Source organism: Pongo abelii, chromosome 5 (genome assembly GCF_028885655.2).
Source record: "Pongo abelii isolate AG06213 chromosome 5, NHGRI_mPonAbe1-v2.0_pri, whole genome shotgun sequence".
Lineage (NCBI taxonomy): Eukaryota > Metazoa > Chordata > Mammalia > Primates > Hominidae > Pongo > Pongo abelii.
Genome location: NC_071990.2, coordinates 91,835,051 through 91,854,887, shown reverse-complemented (window position 1 = coordinate 91,854,887; position 19,837 = coordinate 91,835,051). Strand labels below are relative to the sequence as shown.

General features: G+C 36.5%; 1 long non-coding RNA gene across 3 annotated transcripts in view; it reads right to left on the bottom strand.

Moving 5' to 3' along the window:
• Positions 1-2,218: 2,218 nt before the first annotated feature.
• Positions 2,219-19,837, bottom strand: part of LOC129059993 (uncharacterized) — a 29,505-nt gene continuing 11,886 nt past the window's right edge. For all 3 annotated transcript variants that reach the window (XR_008526290.2, XR_008526289.2, XR_008526288.2), the window contains 3 exons: positions 6,778-6,961; positions 5,101-5,390; positions 2,219-2,927 (listed from right to left, as the gene is read on the bottom strand). This is a non-coding gene — a long non-coding RNA (uncharacterized LOC129059993). The remainder of the gene's footprint in view (positions 2,928-5,100; positions 5,391-6,777; positions 6,962-19,837) is intronic.

Here is a 19,837-nt window from a genome sequence, read left to right as displayed (position 1 = left end):
TGCCTTGACATCAGACTGATTATAGGACCACCTCTTCTATCTGCATGTTAGACTAACATGCTAGACCAAAGAATAGACAATAGATTGAAGATAGACAGACACACTCCCCCTATTGTTTTTCCAAATGACTCATGGCACATGCATTAGAATCTTTCAGGGTATTTTTTTTTTTTTAATTGCAGGTGCAAGAGCTTCAACTGAGACCTTAATTTATAATATTTTAAAGTAGAGTCAAAAAATCTAGGTTAGTAAAGTTCCCAGACAACTTTTAGGCAATCAAAATTGAAAATCCTCTAAACAAGGAATTAGTGGTTTTCTCAACAATTATTTTCAAATAATGATTATAGAGAAAATAATAGCATTTGCAATGGCATGAAAATAAATGAAAAAGTATCTTGATATCATCCAAAGATAACCTATCAACATTTTGTGTATATTTCCTTCCAGTTTTTTTCTATTAAGTATACACAATTTTACATCTTTCATCACGTTAAAAGTCTTTTTGACAGCTTTTATCACATCATTAGATAGCTTGAAATGGCTATATACTCTTCTATTACATGAATGTATTTCACTAAATTAGTCCCCATTTTGGACATTTAAGTTGATTCCCAATTTTTGCTATTATAAATAATATTGTAATGGATGTCTTTATATATACATCTTTGTTTTACCTCTAAATCCTAAGAGGAGAATTACTGAATGAGAGGTTCACTAAGTGTTGAATGTTTATCCTTGGGTTAAAGCAGTGTATGATCTGCTCTTCATGGTCGAGGTACAGCAATAGTTAAGTATCGGTGATTGCAATGGAAATGAAGATCTTCTGGAAGGTTAAACAATGGCTTTTTAAATTTCAGACAACCTATCATGGCCTTAATTATGGTCCTGCCAGGACTGCAGCCCAAGAGAATGCCTAAGGGTAGCCAACTGTTACTGGAAAGGAGTCCGGATCCTGACCCCAAGAGAGTGTTCTTGGATTTTGCACAAGAAAGAATTCAAGGAGAGTCCCTAGAGTAAAGTGAAAGCAAAGTATTAGGAAAGTAAAGGAATAAAAGAATGGCTACTGCACAGGCAGAGCAGCAGCCTGAGCTTCTAGTTGGTCATTTTTATGGTTATTTCTTGATTATATGCTAAACAAGGGGTGGATTATTCATGAGTTTTCTGGGAAAGGGATGGGCAATTCCTGAAACTGAAGGTTCTTCCCCTTTTTAGACGATATAGGGTAACTTCCAGACATGGCTGTGGCATTTGTAAACTGTCATGACACTGGTGGGAGTGTCTTTCAGCATGCTAGTGCATTATAATTAGCATACAATGAGCAGAGAGAGGTCACTTTTGTTGTTACCTTGGTTTTGGTGGGTTTTGGCCAGCTTCTTTACTGCAACCTGTTTTATTGGCATGGTCTTTATTGTGTGCTGACCTTCAATCTCATCCTGTGACTAAGAGTGCCTTAACCTCCTGGGGATGCAACCTAGTAGGTTTTAGCCTTATTTTACCCAGCCCCTATTCAAGATGGAGTTGCTCTCGTTCAAATGCCTCTGACACAAGTGTTCTGGTTTGCCTGGGGCTGGGAGGCTTCTTGCGATGCAGAATTTCAGTGATAGAAGCAGAAAGTCTTGGGAAAACTGGGATGGTTCATCACCCTTGTCAAAATCTAAACTTTAAGTTTGTAAAATATCTGCAGGAAATCACCGAGACATGAGTATAATATTATATAACACAATCACAATAGTCATCATCATGGTTTTCTTCAACATTTTCTCTATTAAAAGCCAGAAGGGATTTGGGTATAATTACATTTTATAAAATCTAGAACTACACAGGTGAGTTGAAAGAATTGAGTTAGGAGCCTAGTATTACCAGTAGAGGCAGCAACACCATTTGCCTTATCTTCAAGCCTACCATGGATCTGCACTTCAGTAACAATGGCTTCTGAAAAGTCAGCCTTCCTTTGCTTGGCTGCATCTTGTGGGGTGTAACACTGGGAAGAGCTTGCAAACTCACCTCTTCTCCCTATGGCCTGCTGGCTTTTCAACACATTTAGAAGCTAGTTCTTCAATTCTCATCTCTTCTTTATATTATTAAACATTTATTAATGCCAGGCAATGAGGTAGATATCTAACTTAAAAAGAATTAACTAGCCAGGGGATGGAATTACCTCAGAGATTCTATCTACTTCCCCTAATGCACGGTGTCAAATGAAGAATGAGAAGGTTCATAAATTTGGAAAGGGGAGTTTTATTTCTCATAAAAGGTTGCAGCCTGCAGGTAGCCTTTCTGACAGGTTGGGAAGCTTCAGTCCAGGCAAAAACTGAAAACAGACACTTTGAGCGGGGCGCAAAGGGAACAGGAATTGATGCTGAATGGGGTGGGTGAGTATGCATATTAATATATAGGAGGAGTCATGAATATTTGTGAAAGGAGAAACATGCCTATATGCAATCGTGCTTCATCTTCCCCATGGAACTGAAGGTGAAGTTTTCAGCCCTCTGACATCATGACTGAGGACATGAAGGCACTCAGTGCACATCCTCCATCTACTGGCCAGAACCGCTGCATGCTCAGTAGTCTCTTATCCGAAAGGAATGCTGGTCACTTGTGTGGAAACTGCAAAAAGGAAGGGGCAGCCTCAGGTGGTTGGTTGATATCAAGAGTGGAAAGAGTCTTTCAAAAGGGCTGGTTTCTGTTAGAGAAGAAAGCCTAATGGCACTTAGCAAAGAAGGGGATATAGCAAGGCATGCTTGATCTTGCATCCCATCATGGCCAGTAACTCAGTTTCCATGGTTTCTCTGTGGTCCTCTTGGCCAGGATGATGGTCCGTTCTGCCAGCTGGGGGCCTCGGGATTTTCTTTTTCTCAACTGTGCAATGCTTTTGTTTCGACTAAGTGTGATGGTCAGAAAGGGGTAAATGCTCTCTTCCATTCTGCCTAAAGTTCCAATACATTAAGGAAAACATCGCTTTTAGAGTCAATAATGCCCAGAATCTCAAAAACCAAATAACATAATACCAATCTTTACCCCTGCCTTTATCTTCATGTTTCATGACTATTAAGAAGACACAGTTGGGCCAGTGTATTTGCTGTTACAATGATATAAATTTGTAATTGTGGAGAGAATACAAAGTATGTAGTCTATTCTAATTACCTTGAATTTCCTTAGAACTGGATCTGTCTATAACTTTCTTGCATTTAATTCTTTGTAGAAAATGTGCACATTTAGAAGATCTTTAAATAGTATAGAATGAAGCCCACTTTAGATTATTGTCTTATTGTATCTCATTCTTCAATTGAAGAAATGTGAAAGTTTGGCTTTGAAATTTAATTCATTCATTCACTTAAATATTAATTGTTCGCCACCTATATGGGTCTTGGGATAGAAAAATGAATAAAAATATCTATCTCTCAAAGAGCTTACAATCTGTTTGGGGGAGGTGTGTAAAATTAATAAATAATGATAAGCACTTTAAAGAAAAATAAATCAGGGCAAGGGACTAGTACTTGAGGCACCACAACAGGGAAAAGCTTCCGGAGGTGTGATACTTAAGCAAAGCTGAGTGGTGTGAGGGCATAAACCATGCAAATATCTGCTCAAAAACCAGCGGCACAGTAAGTGAGAAGGCCCTAAGGAGGGAAAGAACTGTAATTAGAGTGGAGTGAGTGTTAAAACCTCTATATAAGAGAAGGAGAATATATCACCTAATTCACATCGTACAAAAAAAACATTCCTAGTCCCTTTGGGAACTGGGGTAGCAGTGGGGCAAGTGAAATTCATATAAACACCCACATGCCCTTCTTGGCAGCTGAAGATACCATTGCTTATGACAGTGTTAGTTATATGAACAAATCTGACCACAAATGCTATTTGCACCAGGGTACTTTGAGTTTCTTATACTTCTATTTCACTAATTCTCTCACCCCCCTATTTATTTGGGTACTATTTGCAAAGTACAGTGCTCTGGATTGTATGATGTTACCAAAAACTAGATTGTATGGTTCTTCTTCAGATGTCCAATATTGCTCACAACAAAATACTCCCACCATAATTACCACATGCAAGCCCAACTTTTTGTCTGTTATTGTCATTCATTACTCTTTCACGCCTTAGATTCTCTTGAATGCCATCAGTTTTGGCAGACATAGAGCTCTGGAAAGTTGAATTTCAGCCAAGATTCTTTAGGTCTAACATGTCAGAAAATATTTTCGTTCTACCCTTACAATTGAGTAATATTGCCAGGTATATTTGTTATCTATTGCTTTGTAGCAATATTACCATAAAGGTATCAGCTTAAAACAATTTAGTTTCTGTGGGTCATGAATCTGCAATCAAAGCAGTAATCAAAATGTCTTCTAAGGTTTCAGTCTTTTCTGAGGCTCAACTGGGGAAGAATTGACTTCTGAGCTCACACAGGTTATTGGAAGCATTCAGTTCCTTACAGTTTTAGGACTGAGGACTTCAGTTTCTTCTGGCATTTTGTTTTTTCATTTTTATGTATATGCACTATTTCATGACCACCCTACCCTACTTGAGAAGCTCCTAGGGTCTTCTTTTTGGCCCTGATATTCTAAAGTTCTGATATTTCTAGATGTGGGTTTTGATTTATTTATTTCTTATTCATTGTGGTGGGCATTTGGTAGGCTCTTTCAATCCAGACTACATGTCGTTTTCCTCCAGAGTATATTCATGTTTTCTTTCTTTGATAGTTTCCATGAATCTTTTACTGTTCTCTAATTGTCCTTCTTGTTTTGTGGATGAATTGTTTTTTCTTTGAGATTAACAATAGTTTTAAAGTTTTTTTATACTCTCTATTTTGTCTGTTTTCTTTCTTTTTTCTGTGCTCAATTCTTTTCTATTCATTTTGATCTCTAGGTTTTATGTTGGAGGACTTCCTCAAATGTGGTTCTTGGCTATCTGTTCATAATCACAAACAACACACTAAAAAGCTGACTGGAAGTTCTGTGTTAACAGGTAGAGCATGTTGACTTTAGAATTTGGGTTGGGGTCATTGGCGGGTTACTCCATTATACCTGGTGTCACTGAATCCAGAAAATCAACATGAGGGGATGGGGATCAGAGAGTCTAACTGCTTTGTGAACAACTTACAGCCAATCCGTCTGCCCTGAAGTAGCCCTATGCACTTTTCAGACGACTTGGGGTCTGCAAGTCCTCAGCTTTTTTGAAGATCTGCAGAGTTCTTTACCTTGCTTCTTATTCTCACCACTCTGTAGGCAATTATGTTTCAGCTTCTGCTAAAGCAGTTGTCACTTCTCCATTTATTTTTCATCTTCCAAAATTGTGTTTTCTCTCTTGTCTACTGTTTCTTCTCCGTTTGTTTGCCCTTGTGGGCTGGTATCTTTGTTTGTTCGTTTGTTTGTTTGTTTTAGTCCTTGTCCCTTGAGAAATGAGACAGAGATAAATGCATATGTTCACTTGCCATGTTTATGCATAAATCACCCCAGACAACTATCAAAATAATCCATTGACTCATGAGAGTAGTGAGATTCTCATTACCTGATAGATACTATCAGAGAAAGAGAATGCTTTTCCGGAAAGTGATATAAGGGAATTATTGTCTTACTTGAGAAATTGTAGTTAGAGAACTTCTCAGTAAATCTGAACCCTCAATATGATACTCTCTTTAAAAATTATGTACTCATCAGTGTACAATGTAATACTCATATTTATGTTTTAAAACACCAGTATATAAAGAATTTACTAAAACTCTGCCTCTGATACCTTATTTGTCACTGGGATCTGAATAATGCTCAGATTATTATAACGCTCTGTGGTTCTGAGTACTGAACAAATTATCATCTTATATGCTAAAATTTGAGACATATTGTGGCCATATATTGTAGGATTTACCATGTTGTCTATTTCTGCTCTAAGATTTCTTACTTAAAGCACCATGGTCTACTTGTGCTTGCTAAATAAATTATTAACCCCTGCATATCATAGATTAAACTTTATTGTTTAGTAGTAGTGGTAGATGGTTGGCAGGAAATAATAACCTGAGTTTAATATATGCAGTTTAATATTTGCAAAAAAATCCACCTATATTACAGTTGGTGAAAAAAACATGAATAATGGCCCTCAAAGCTGTCCAAATCTTAATCCCCAGAACCTGGAAATATATTATCTGATATGACAAAAGATAATTCAAGTTTTAGTTGCATTTCAGGTTACTAGTCAGCTGACTTTAAAATAAGATTATCCTGGAAAACCTGAGTGGATCCAACGTAATTGCAAAGGTCTTTAAATAGAAGAGGTAGAAGAAGCAGAATCAGAGAGATGGCATTGTGAGAAAGACTTGACTGACCATTGCTAGCTTTGAAGATGGAAGGTTAGCCATGAGCCAAGGAATAAAGACAGCTTCTAGAAGCTAAAAATGGCAAGAAAATGCAATCCCCCAGAGCTCCAGATAGGAACACAGCCTGCTGATACCTTGATTTAGCCAAAGCAGACCCATCTCAGCATTCTGACCCCCAGAACTGGCAGGTAATAAATTTTTATTGTTTTAAACCACTAAGTTTGTGACAATTTGGTACATAACTATAGAAAACTAATGGACGTGGTTAATGGGCAGGATGTTTCAATATAAATTACATGGGGACACAAGGAAGGAGAACTACTATTCTTTAACAATCACACAACAGCACTGTCAATTCTACTTTTTCCACTTCAGGGCTTTGCTGACTGTTTTGCTTCTCTGAGTCCCTCAGCATCTGTTGCTTTAGTGTTTGCTGATTACTTCTCTATATGTCTCATGTCTATACTCACTGAGAAAGAGCATCCCATTGGGTTGATGAGACACCATCCCAGCTTATGGCACTATAATTGGACAGAAATCTATACGCAGATCTCTCATGGACCACTGGGCAATCTGTAGATGGCTTCCCCTGGGTCAGGTCAGCCGTTGTTCAGTTAGCTAGGACTATGATAGCAGAATCGCATGATTAAAAGCCTATGTAAAAGGGAAAAAAAAGTGATATTATTGGCCAGCATTTCCCATGCTGTCCCACATAAGTACTCAAACTTCCAGAGACTAGAATAGAACTTCATGCCACATGTCCATATCTAACTGCAAATGAAGCCAGGAAATATAAATTTTCATTTTGCCCCAAATCAGAAGAAACTGGTATTTTCCAAACCAGAAATGTTCTCTACACTGACTGGGCAAGTTACTTCATTTCTTATAGCCCCAGCTTTGTCATTTGTAATAGTTCTTACCCCACAGGGTCACCATGAGGCATTTATTATTATTTCAAGGTGAATTTACTCATATCATTAGGACAGAACCTGAATTTTGTATAGAAAAACAATAGAATTTTAATGTCTATAAGTGCCACTGCTCTGGTTATATACTGTGGATTCTCTTCTGGCTTTTACTACCCTGTCACTAATAAGCCACTTATCAAAACAGAAGTCATTTGTTAGTTCATTTCTATTTTTCGAAGAAGTGAACCATTCTCTCCTTAGAGATTCTATACTTCACGTTGTTTACAAAAATACTTACAGAATGGTCCTAAAGGACTTCAAATACACCTGTTAAAATAATATCATGTTTTTCCTATACAGCTGGAAATAACAATCTTGAATCAAAGCATGGAAAATTTATGTTTTGCATACATGCTCATTTAAGTGAAATTTTGTAGTAGAATTCACAAAGATTCTAGGTTCAAAGGATCTGATTTGTCATTTCATCCTGTAATTTTTTTAAGACTGCCCCCATTTCTCTTTACAGTATTTCTGCTGAGTTTAAGGCTGAACACAACCACTTCCTAAGGGCACAGTTATTCTTGGACAATTCTGACTGCAGAAATGTATCTCCTTATGCTGAGCCCAAAACTCTGTAACCTGGTTACGTCTATGTTAGATCAAGTTGTACCCATTTTGGCACACGTAATTACTCTTCTAAATGCCATTCTCTCAAATATTTAAAGGCCATAGTAGTTTTTAATTAATTATCTCATATCCAGGTTAAACATCTCTAATTACTTCCATATTCCCCAAATTAGAAAGTTTTGAATGCCCCTTCAGCATCATGTTATTTTTCATGAACTTACTACTATTTGACATAGTCTCTTAAAGTCCATTCCCCAGGACAGGGATAACAGATATAACTAGCACAGAGTATTTCCATGCATCCCCTCTGAGTTAATGCTATGCTTTGAATCCTGCTGGGTAAGACCGCATTAACATTTTACTTAGTCACATGAAGTAATGCTAGCAGATGCTCTATGACCGCTCTGTGATTTTATCTAGGAAAAGCTCAAAAGGGCAAACACTTAGAAAAAAGCAAGAAAATGCAATAAGTCTATACTTTGAGAATTGTGTAAATAATACTTTATCTCAAAATAGCATAGTCCTGGAAAAAACAATCTAAAAAGAATATACCCACAATTTTATTAACAAATTTAGGAAATAATGGGTATTACATTTACTTATTGAAAATTCACAAGGTTTACTGTATATTAAATTCATTGAGCAAAGCTGTTTAACTCAATTAAAACTCATTTAACAATGAGAACCTTTAGAAGCATTGAATACCAATTAATATCTCCAAAATAGTGTTTTCATAGAAAATCCTGCACAGCACTAGTGAACTCAGTGTTTGCACAAAATAGTGTGGGTAGATCTTCTGAACTTCCTACCTATCTATTTATCAACACTATTTATTTATTATCATACTACCCAAGCAGATATGTGTCCATAGAGCTCTAAAAATAGTTGAATCCAGACTTCCTTACTTAACACGACATTTTATATAGCACAGCTCAGAAACTGTAACAAGCTTTTATACACCTTATTTAGTATTTTCTTCCCTACTGATTTACAAAAGAAAATCAATATTTTCTGACCTAAATTGCCTTTACATATTTATGTGAGATTATCATCGTATGTTGTATTGTGTGGGCATTCAAATGAATGTATGAAAATCGTGATTTTATAACTTCATTTTAAAAGCTGATTCTCTTAATATTTTCTGACAGAGGAAAAAAAACAGATAGTGATGGCAAATTTTGTTTCAAATAGGTGAACTTGAATTCCTTTTAAATCAAACATGTCACAATAGAAAAAGACTAAATTCACAGAATCCTGGAAGATTTCACATATATACTAAATGGAAACCCACTCCCTACACTCCTAGATTTGAAAGTTTCTTATATTCCCATCACATTTCTTTCACATGTTGAAATTATGTGTTTTCTTCCCTCTCAAATCTGGAGAGCCACAACCAATCTACGCACACAATATCTCTGTTTATTTATGATACTGAACAAGCTAAAATGAAAAACACTGCTGCCTTTATGCTGTGAATGGCTGATCTTTGATCTTTACCCCTGAAAAGAGTCCTTCAGCAAATTCTTCTGAAGGCATTTTCATGACCTGCTGAGCTCCCACACCATTTCTATTTTAAAATGCTTTGCTAAACCCCTTCATTTTTAATAAAATATAACTGTTTCCACTTTGGACCACTGAAGGGCCAAGAGTTCTTCGCAGTTCTTCCTGTTCTCACATCTGATTTCACACAAAAGTAGACAAGTTAAATGTAAGAGAGCAGTAAAAATCTATGGTACTCAGAGGAATAATGCCTCAGGCAAATTAAACTTAGAGGACAGTGCTGGACATATGGTGTTTGCTAATCAGAACTGTTTGGGTCAAGTAATCGGGTTGTGAATGTGATGGATAGAATCTACATTTGTTAAGGGAGGAGCCTCATTCCTCTAGCTCTTGTATCTCCATCACCTTCTCTCTAGTCTTAAGCAGAACAGGTACCTGGTAAATGTTTGTGGAACTGAATTGCCTTTGTCATGAAAGTAATTACAGTGCTGAATGACAGAAACATGCCAAGGATATGACTGAGGAATGTCAGGGATGCCTTCAGTTGGAAACCACAAAAGACACTGGATTTTATTTTTAATAATAGTTACATCATCATATTAAAAATAGATTTACTACTTATTCACCAGCATTTTAAAAGTATTTTATCGAGATTTCTAAAAATGTTTTACACATAGTTTATATTTAATCATCACAAGTACTCTGAAAGGTAAGTAGTATCGTTCGCGTTATCAAATGAAGATAGTGAAATGAAGACAGGTTAACTGTCTTGCCCAGGGATCATTCCTAGGGTCAGGGAGCAGGATTAAGCAGAGCTCCAACGGACTCCCAAACTGAGAACCTTTCCACAGCCCTGTGCTAATTCATTGCCTTCCTGTGGCATTACATGGCATTTCACTTATCAGGAATTCAAGCTATTTCCAAAAGGGCAGCGTTTTCCAGTCTCCATGCTCCAAATCTCTCCATCTAACTGTACAAATAAATGAATTAAAAATACTGGGCTAGCTAAATTACTGTCATAGAGACCTTCAACCATTTTCTCACCAAGTAAGAAACAAAGTGGATGGACTGTCTTCGAAATTAGGAAGTATGCAATTTCGTTTTATCTTTTTAGGATTTACCATGCTGTCTATTTCTGCTCTAAGATTTCATACTTCAAGCACCATGGTCTACCTGTGCTTGCTAAATAGATTAACTGTTAAACCCTGCATATCATAGACTAAACCTTATTGTTAAGTATTAGTGGTAGATGATTGCCACTTTCTTTTTATCTTTGTGTAAATACAAATCTTTTGTCTTCCTCAAGGTATAGGTATTAGTTAGAGATATAGAATTCCTTCCTTCAGTCTGGCCATGTTTATTAAGATACTGAGATGCTTTTCTTTCCTAAGTAAACTATTTTGTTTTATATACCAACTCCATAATCAGTTCCATTTAATGCCTCTATGATTCTGTAAGAGCAGCAACAAAAAAGCAAGCTATTTATTTGTAAACATATATGTATTTTATTCTAAAAGTAATCACCATATTTACATATTCATTAAAATTGCCACTCTCCATGAAATGGGGACAGTAGCTAATGGCATAATTCTAACTTTGTGGATGACCAGTTTTGCATAAACAAAATGAAATCATTAACATTGCATCTATATAGCAAATCTAAGGAAGAAAAATAAAGCACTATGATATTTCCTTTAAAGGTTTCTTTAAGAAAACAAACTAATGAGTAATGTCAAAAGTAAATGTCCCAAAAATGTAAATTAAAGCAAATATTCAAATTTAAATTCTCAAAAAATTTAGAGCTGGTTCTTAGGGAGAAAAAAGAAAATAAGCAAATCTCTAGACAATCTAATCAATAAAAGAAAAATACAAATAAACAAAAATGAAATTACTGAAGGGCTACACTCTATAGAGAGAATTATAAATCATAAGAGTATACTATGTGCAATGAAAGTTTAAAAGTTGGATTAAATTTAAATTTCTAGAAAAATAGATGTGACCAATAATTCAAAAAGTAGGAGAAACTTTGAAGAGACAAAAAAATTAGTTTAACCAAGACTAATTATACAAATTGACTTTACTTGTAATGTCCTTCAAACTTTTAAATAATAGCTAATTTCATCACCTCATGAATTTTTGCAGAGCATATAAAAAGAGTGAAAATCTACCAAACCAGCATAACTGGTTTATGCAGCATAAAACCAGCATAACTCCTCAGCAACCAAAAGCTAACAAAAATATTACAAAAAGAGATATAGATGCATCTCGTATATGAAAATAAATCTGAAATTTTTAAATGAATACAAACCATAACATTTAATCATATATTAATGGAACATTGAGCTCTGGGAAAGACAAAAAAAAGATTTTAAGTCTTCTTAAGACTTTAAGTAAGGATCATTTAATCTCCATTCATATTAATCATCTATTAGTATGACATTTTCAATCAATCAGCCAAATAAGAAAAATTCTGTAATCTCAATACATGAGGAAAAAACAAAGGATAACAAGCAAAATTCATTCATAACCAATAAAAAGCAGCCTCTTTAAAAATTCTGACTAGAAAAGTATCTCTTGATTATTTTGGATTTACCACAGGGTCACCCTAACAATTTAACAATGCAGATATCTATATATTAAAAAGTAGAGTGGTGGCTCACTCCTATAATCCCAGCACTCTGGGAGGCCAAGACCAGCTGATCACTTGAGCCCAGGAGTTCCAGACCAGCCTGGACAACATAGTGAGAACGCCCGTCTCTAGAAAAAAAACACAAAAAGTTAGCCGGGCATGGTAGCACACTCCTGTAGTCCCAGCTACTTCCCAGCCACTAAGGAGGCTGACGTGGGAGGATCACTTGAGCAGAGGAGGTTGAGGCTACAGTGAGCCGTGATCATGCCACTGCACTCCAGCCTGGGTGAGAGAGCAAGATTCTGACTCAAAAAAAAAAAAAAATTTAAATGGAAGTCCCCATACCTGCCTCCCACATTTGTCATTTTCCAAAACATGAGCACTAGCAACCGGTGTGAATCCTTCCGAAACTCTAAATGAAACAAATAAATGTGCTAATGTGTAGTATAACATATGATTCATTTATGTAAATAAACCTTTATATACATGCAGTTTCAGAGAGAGAAGCAATATTATCAAATTACACACCAAATACATTACAAAAACTGCCATGGCATAGAAACACAGAAGGATGTATTTATGTTTGTATGCCATGGTACGATTTGTAACATATTTGGTGTATAACTAAATAACCCCATATTTAACTCTATTTTCATATACAAAATGGGTCTATAATTTTTCTGTAACATTTTTGTTAGATTTGGTTGCTGAAGAGTTATGCTGGTTTTATAAAATGCACTTGGTAGATTTTCATTATTTTTATATGCTCTGAAAAAAATCCATGTGGTGATGAAATTAGCTATTACTTAAAAGTTTGAGGGGCATTACCAGTAAAGTCAATTTGTATAATTAGTCTTTGTTAAATTAAATTTAATAAACATCCTTGTATGTTTCTATGCCATGGCCTTATTTGTAGTGTTTTTGGTGTGTAATTAAATAACTCCATATTTAACAAACTGGTGAATACAAGGGAATTATTGATTTAAAGGTTAAACATAATTTAGGTAATAAATGTTTAAAGTGATTATCAAACTTTCTTTCAAGAAGTTTGTGTCAATTTCTACTCATGCAATATACAAGAAATTTTTTTTTTTTTTTTTTTGGACACTAAGTCTTACTTTGTCGCCCAGGCTGGAGTGCAGTGACACAATCTCGGCTCACTGCAACTTCCGCCTCCTGGGTTCAAGAGATTCTCATGCCTTAGACTCCCAAGTAGCTAAGATTACAGGTGCCTGCCACCATGCCTGGCTAATTTTTATATTTTCAGTAGAGATGGGGTTTCATCATGTTGGCCAGCCTGGTCTCAAACTCCTGACCTCAGGTGATCCACCCGCCTCGGCCTCCCAAAGTGCTCCCCAAATTCCCCAATATTGGTTAGTATCAGTTTGAGGAGGCAGGAAATCATGGTGTTTGTTTCAGCTATAGAGAGACTCCCTGCATTCAAATCCAGCCTCCACTACTTGGAAGCTATGTGACCTTGAGCAAGTTACTTGAGTTCTCTGGGCATCAATTCTTTATCTGTTTTTACGATTAAGAGATTACTCATAAAATGCCCTTTTCAATGTGCTTTAAATTTAATTACTTTGTGGGAGAGCTTCATATATAATATATTATATATTATATTATATATTATATATTATATATATTATATATTATATTATATATTATATATTATATATATTATATATTATATTATATATTATATATTAAATATATTATATATCATATATAATATATCGGATATATTATATATATCATATATAATATTTTATATATGATATATACATTATATATATAAATGTCAACTCTTTGCCTTCTATGCAAGCTCTGTGTTTTCTTTTCTGTCTTTAATCTGCACTGTCTTCATGTTTTAGGTTATCTTCCTACAACCAGTTTTAACATTTTTTAATAGTTAAAGCTCTATTTTTCATACCTTGCTTCTAGATTGCCTCTAGATTTCATATCCTTCTTGAGAAAACCTTAGCATATCCTAAATAATATGTATACATAAATCTCTCATGTTTTATTCCAATTCTTTCATAACTTAGTTTGTTACACTTAGGTCTTAAATCCATTTGGTATTTTATGTGTGTGATATGAGATGGAAATGCCAATTTTATTTTAGATTGATAGAAAATTATTTTAATACTGTTCATTTATTCAGTAGTCTATATTTTCCCATTGATTTGGAAAGCTAACATATATATATATATATGCGAATTTTTACAAACACCCACACACATATATATTTCTAGACTCTCTTCAATAAGACTGATGCATTTGTCTTTCCTGTACCAATGCTACACTTTCAAAATTACTATAGTTTACATATGTTGAATCTTCATAGGGCATGTACCTCCTTTTGAAGTGTATTAGCTATGAATTAGACTCAAGCACTTACTCTGCCAGATGAACTTCAGAATCAGCTTATCAGTTTACATAAAAGTCCTCCTGGGATTTGTATTTGTAATGCATTGCACTTATATATTAGTTTATGAAGAATTGATTATCTTTGCAAGTTTGAATCCTTTCAACTAGAAATTAGTATGTTGTTCCACTAATGAAAGCTTGTTTTAATGTTCGGCAATAAAGTTTTGTGATCTTCATATATATAATGCACATTTCTTCCTAAGTTTATTTCTGGTTAATATATTTTTTGCCATCATTAATGGGATCTATTTTCCATTTTCTAATTGGTCACTATTGCAAAATAGAAAAACCATTAATTTGTTTATGCAGGTGAAACCAACTCATATTACTATTGAATATCTCAAATCCACAAGTATCTATCTCAAGTCAGCAGAGTTAATAGTGAAATCCTAAATGCATTCTCAATAATATTTAAGAAAAAACTAGTTAACTGTTATCACCATTACTAATTTACCTTTTTCTATAAATTTTGACCAAAGCAATAAATCATAAAATAGAAAAGAAAAGAAGCAAATTATGTGGTCTGGGTGGAACCACCTCCTACATCTGAGTGGGTTGTTCCTGGTCTAGGGCTCCAGGCAAGAGGCAAGTGAGAGCTAAAATACAGCCACTGCTCTGCTCAACACACTGTGTACTGTGTGGGGTGGGGCTGCATCGACCCTAAAGAAGGAGCACTCTGTTCAAATTTTGATAAAGGCTTCAAGCCACTCACTCGTATTGAGATATCTGCCTAGACAAAGCACTTTTAAATCCTATTTTTGTACAATGGTGTTTCATAGGCTAACACAGTACTGAAAATGAAAAAACAAATTATCACTATTTTCAGGTAATATAAGCGTTCACCTAGAAAATCTAAGATAATTAATTGAAGAAGTTTTCTCATTAATAAAATAATTTTTAAAATGATTGCATACACAATATATAGCTATTCAGATTTTAGAGAGAGACACAGATATTACAATTGCAAAATATTTAAATATATAATTTTTAATACATCATTCACGATAGCAACCCAAGGCACAAAACTCTCAGGAATACGTTTATTTAAGAAAAGGAGAAAGTTAAGTAAATTAAATTTTATGAGGCTATTGCAAGATATGGAAGAGGATTTGAGTAAATAAAAATTAACATCTTTCCTTTATATCTAAAAAAAAAGAAAACATTAATGAGAAAAATGGATTCTCATTCTCCTAAGCAAAAGTAAACACATAGGGCATTTTTGAAAGGCCAGGGGGAAACACTGCTTTGCAGAAAGCTCTCTACCCACCTTTGCTCTTCTCTCCCAGAATCTTCCAATTCGCATTCTTACAAAGGGGAGCTGGAGAGGGACCTGTAGTTTCAAGTTAGGGAGGGCCTTATTAGGAGAAAAATGGCACTCAAGTTAATGGTCTCTGAGCTGGCTCCTTGAACCCACTTTGAACTCTTACATTTAGAAAAATGAGAACCAAAACTGTTTTTCATGACAAACTTAGTGAAGCCCTGAATGATGAATGATGGGTCAGAAGTCAACCTCTTTGAGTCTCTGGGCACAAGCACAGCTGCCTATGGGTCATGAAAGCTATGTGCAGAGCACCGAGGTGGTAAGGAGGCACTTCTTATTGTCTTTGCATGGATGCCCACTTGGCACCAGCCATCTGTGGACTGCAAATGCTGAGAGGATGTGGAGATGGCACCCTCAGCAAGGGCACTGGTCTTGCTGGAATGAGTAGAAAGGCATCGGAAGGAGACATCATGGCAAGGCCACACAGACTTGGGAACAGGACCAGAGGGAGCCGGAACAAGAAAGGAAGAATGCAGATTGGTCTCTTGGCCTCAGCAGCATTGACATTTTGAGTTGGATAACTCTTTGATGGTAGAAGCAATGGAGACTGTCCTGTGCAATGCTGGAAATTTAACAACATCCCTGGCCTCTACCTACTAGATGCCAGCAGCACGCCTACCCCAGCAGTGGCAGCCAAAAATGTCTCCAGAAATTGCCAAGTGTCCTGATGGTGGTGGGTGGGTGAGGATTGGAGGGTGGGCCAAACAACCCCAGCTAAGAACTACTGATGCAGATTGACTGAAGCTGAGAGATGGAAGCATGCATCCCTTTGGGGATTCTCAAAATAAATGAGGGAGGGGCTTTGATAAATAGTAGTTTTGATATACACACATTTATGCATAGATCCATAGTGCATGTGCCTTTTCAAAATGTAAATGAAATTGTTTAGTAAGTTAGGAGAAATTAATATTTTTTATTATATATTTCTTTATATTTTTATACATTTCTTCATTTTTTTTCAGTTTTTAAAAATAAGAATACACTCCATATAGTCTTTCAATCATTTTTTTGAGTGCCTCCCATATGTCAGGTGGGCTAATGAGGGCAGAGAATTGGGGTTGGCTAGAAGAAAACCTAGGCATTACCATTCAGGACATAGGCATGGGCAAGGACTTCATGTCTAAAACACCAAAAGCAATGGCAACAAAAGCCAAAATTGACAAATGGGATCTAATTAAACTCAAGAGCTTCTGCACAGCAAAGGAAACTACCATCAGAGTGAACAGGCAACCTACAAAATGGGAGAAAATTTTCACAACCTACTCATCTGACAAAGGGCTAATATCCAGAATCTACAATGAACTCCAACAAATTTACAAGAAAAAAACAAACAACCCCATCAAAAAGTGGGTGAAGGACATGAACAGACACTTCTCAAAAGAAGACATTTATGCAGCCAAAAAACACATGAAAAAATGCTCACCATCACTGGCCATCAGAGAAATGCAAATCAAAACCACAATGAGATACCATCTCACACCAGTTAGAATGGCAATCATTAAAAAGTCAGGAAACAACAGGTGCTGGAGAGGATGTGGAGAAATAGGAACACTTTTACACTGTTGGTGGGACTGTAAACTAGTTCAACCCTTGTGGAAGTCAGTGTGGCGATTCCTCAGGGATCTAGAACTAGAAATTCCATTTGACCCAGCCATCCCATTACTGGGTATATACCCAAAGGACTATAAATCATGCTGCTATAAAGACACATGCATACATATGTTTATTGCAGCATTATTCACAATAGCAAAGACTTGGAACCAACCCAAATGTCCAACAATGATAGACTGGATTAAGAAAATGTGGCACATATACACCATGGAATACTATGCAGCCATAAAAAATGATGAGTTCATGTCCTTTGTAGGGACATGGATGAAATTGGAAATCATCATTCTCAGTAAACTATCACAAGAACAAAAAACCAAACACTGCATATTCCCACTCATAGGTGGGAAGTGAACAATGAAAACACATGGACACAGGAAGGGGAACATCACACTTCGGGGACTGTTGTGGGTGGGGGGAGGGGGGAGGGATATCATTGGGAGATATACCTAATGCTAGATGACGAGTTGGTGGGTGCAGTGCACCAGCATGGCACATGTATACATATGTAACTTACCTGCACGTTGCGCACATGTACCATAGAGCCTAAAGTATAATAATAATAATAATAATAATAATAATAAAGAAAAAAAAAGAGAATTAGGGTTGGGAATTCCAGGTGGGGAATGGGAGGTGGGGTGAAGTGGCAGACAGACGATAAACAATAAGCATAATAAATAATTAATTAGATATGTTAGAAAGTGGTGCCATTGGAAAAAAGAGTAGACTGCCGATGTCCTTAAAAATACAAAGAATGCAGTTTATGTGGAAGCATTTAGTCTTTCTTCTGACCACTCTGTCATCTCTCCTGCATTCTTGAGTGCCACTGACCTTTCATACAAAATGACCTTTATGTGGATTAAGGCAGTCGTGCTTCTCGTGGAGTGCCCAAAGGCCTCAGGAGGGGAATGGAGCCTCTCAGTCTATGATGATAATCAGCTACAAACAGCTTTATCAATGGCCTTTCTAGACCTTAGAATAGACACTGACATCTATTTTCTGAAACCCTTATAGTTCTCGTGGCCATTTTATTACCTAAAGCACAGATTTGCTTGAAACTCCTGCCATGATAGCTGAAGCAAAGCTGCATAATGCCCTTCAGGAAGGCTGGAGTGCGGTTTCTGATCCTGGTTGGAACGGTTAACAATCCTGTGAGTTGTGGATGCCAGCTGATTGCAACTTAACTTGCTGTGAACAGGGGTTATTAAATGACTCATTTAGACCTGAGCCAAACACCAAATAAATGGATAATGTATTCATATGGTCTGGAGGAGAGGAGTGGATGATATGTTTGTTTGTGTCTCAGTGATTAGGTAGATCAGTTCTTAGGTAAATAAGGCAGCGATCATGTGTGCACGCTTCAAGAAACGACAACAACACACCTTCTGAGCACTGAGTATAAGAGAAGGAGCCATAATAATTCATGCAGCCAAAGCCTATCACATGCAACTAGATACTCCGTTCCATGACAGCAGCAAAATACATAGGCTTGAGGGAATTTTGCTTAAACAATTATTTCATGATCACACTTTTACTGAGAACTGACAAAAAGTCGTCTTCAGGGTCTGCCTGAAGAACATTCAACTGAAAATACTTTTTAACATTTTTTATCATGCCAAATGAAAAACTAAACTAAAATAAAACTGAGTCTTAACTTCATTGTTGCCACTGCTGAAACCATTTTTTTTTCAAGTGGTTTCAAGTACGTTTGCAAACCTCAGAGAGGCCAAGTCCAGCCTGTCAGTCTTTGAAAGTTTTGCAGTGGAGAGCAAGGTCCTCATAAGCATGAAGATGTCTTGTTTCTAGTAAACTCTATTTTGAAAAAAACCCACTGACTTTACTTTGAAGACTTTGCATCAGTCTCTGGAGGCAAACAGGGCAGCGGTCCAGAATTTTCTTGGCTGTCAGCACAAAGGAGGCTGCACATCAGTAACAAGGAGAAACAGCAAACTTCAGCAAAAACAAAGACCTGTCCCGGTTTTAAAAGAAAGACATAAAGAGAAACAGGACATATGATCACCTTAGTCGGCTGCCAAGTATATGAAGTAGCTCCAAAAAGAGTGTAACGTTCCATTGTAAATGAGAAACTATAATTACAGCTAGAAAATCTGGAGAGATAAATTCCACAGAGCCGACAAGCACTAATTGCAGATGGGCAGTGGAGAATAGATGGCCTTTGAGTGAAGACGGGCCTGGAGTGACAGCCAACGTGCGGGCGGTCCTGTCAGCATCGTTCCCACACCAAACCATGCTTTTGTGAGCTCTGTAAGATGGGATACCATAGAGTACTGAAAGCCAGGGCTTCCCAGGAACATGAAAGCAAGAAGAGAACTTTTGTGACTGTCAGATGTCTCTGGGCTGGTGAATTCAGCTTGATTTTTCTCTAATGGTTCATGTTGGCTTTAAAGGAACACCAAATGGCTGTTCCCCAGGAAGCACAGGCAGCCCCTAGTACAACGGCAGAGCTAGCATGTCTGGGGGTAGAACTGGGGAACAGTGGCACAGTG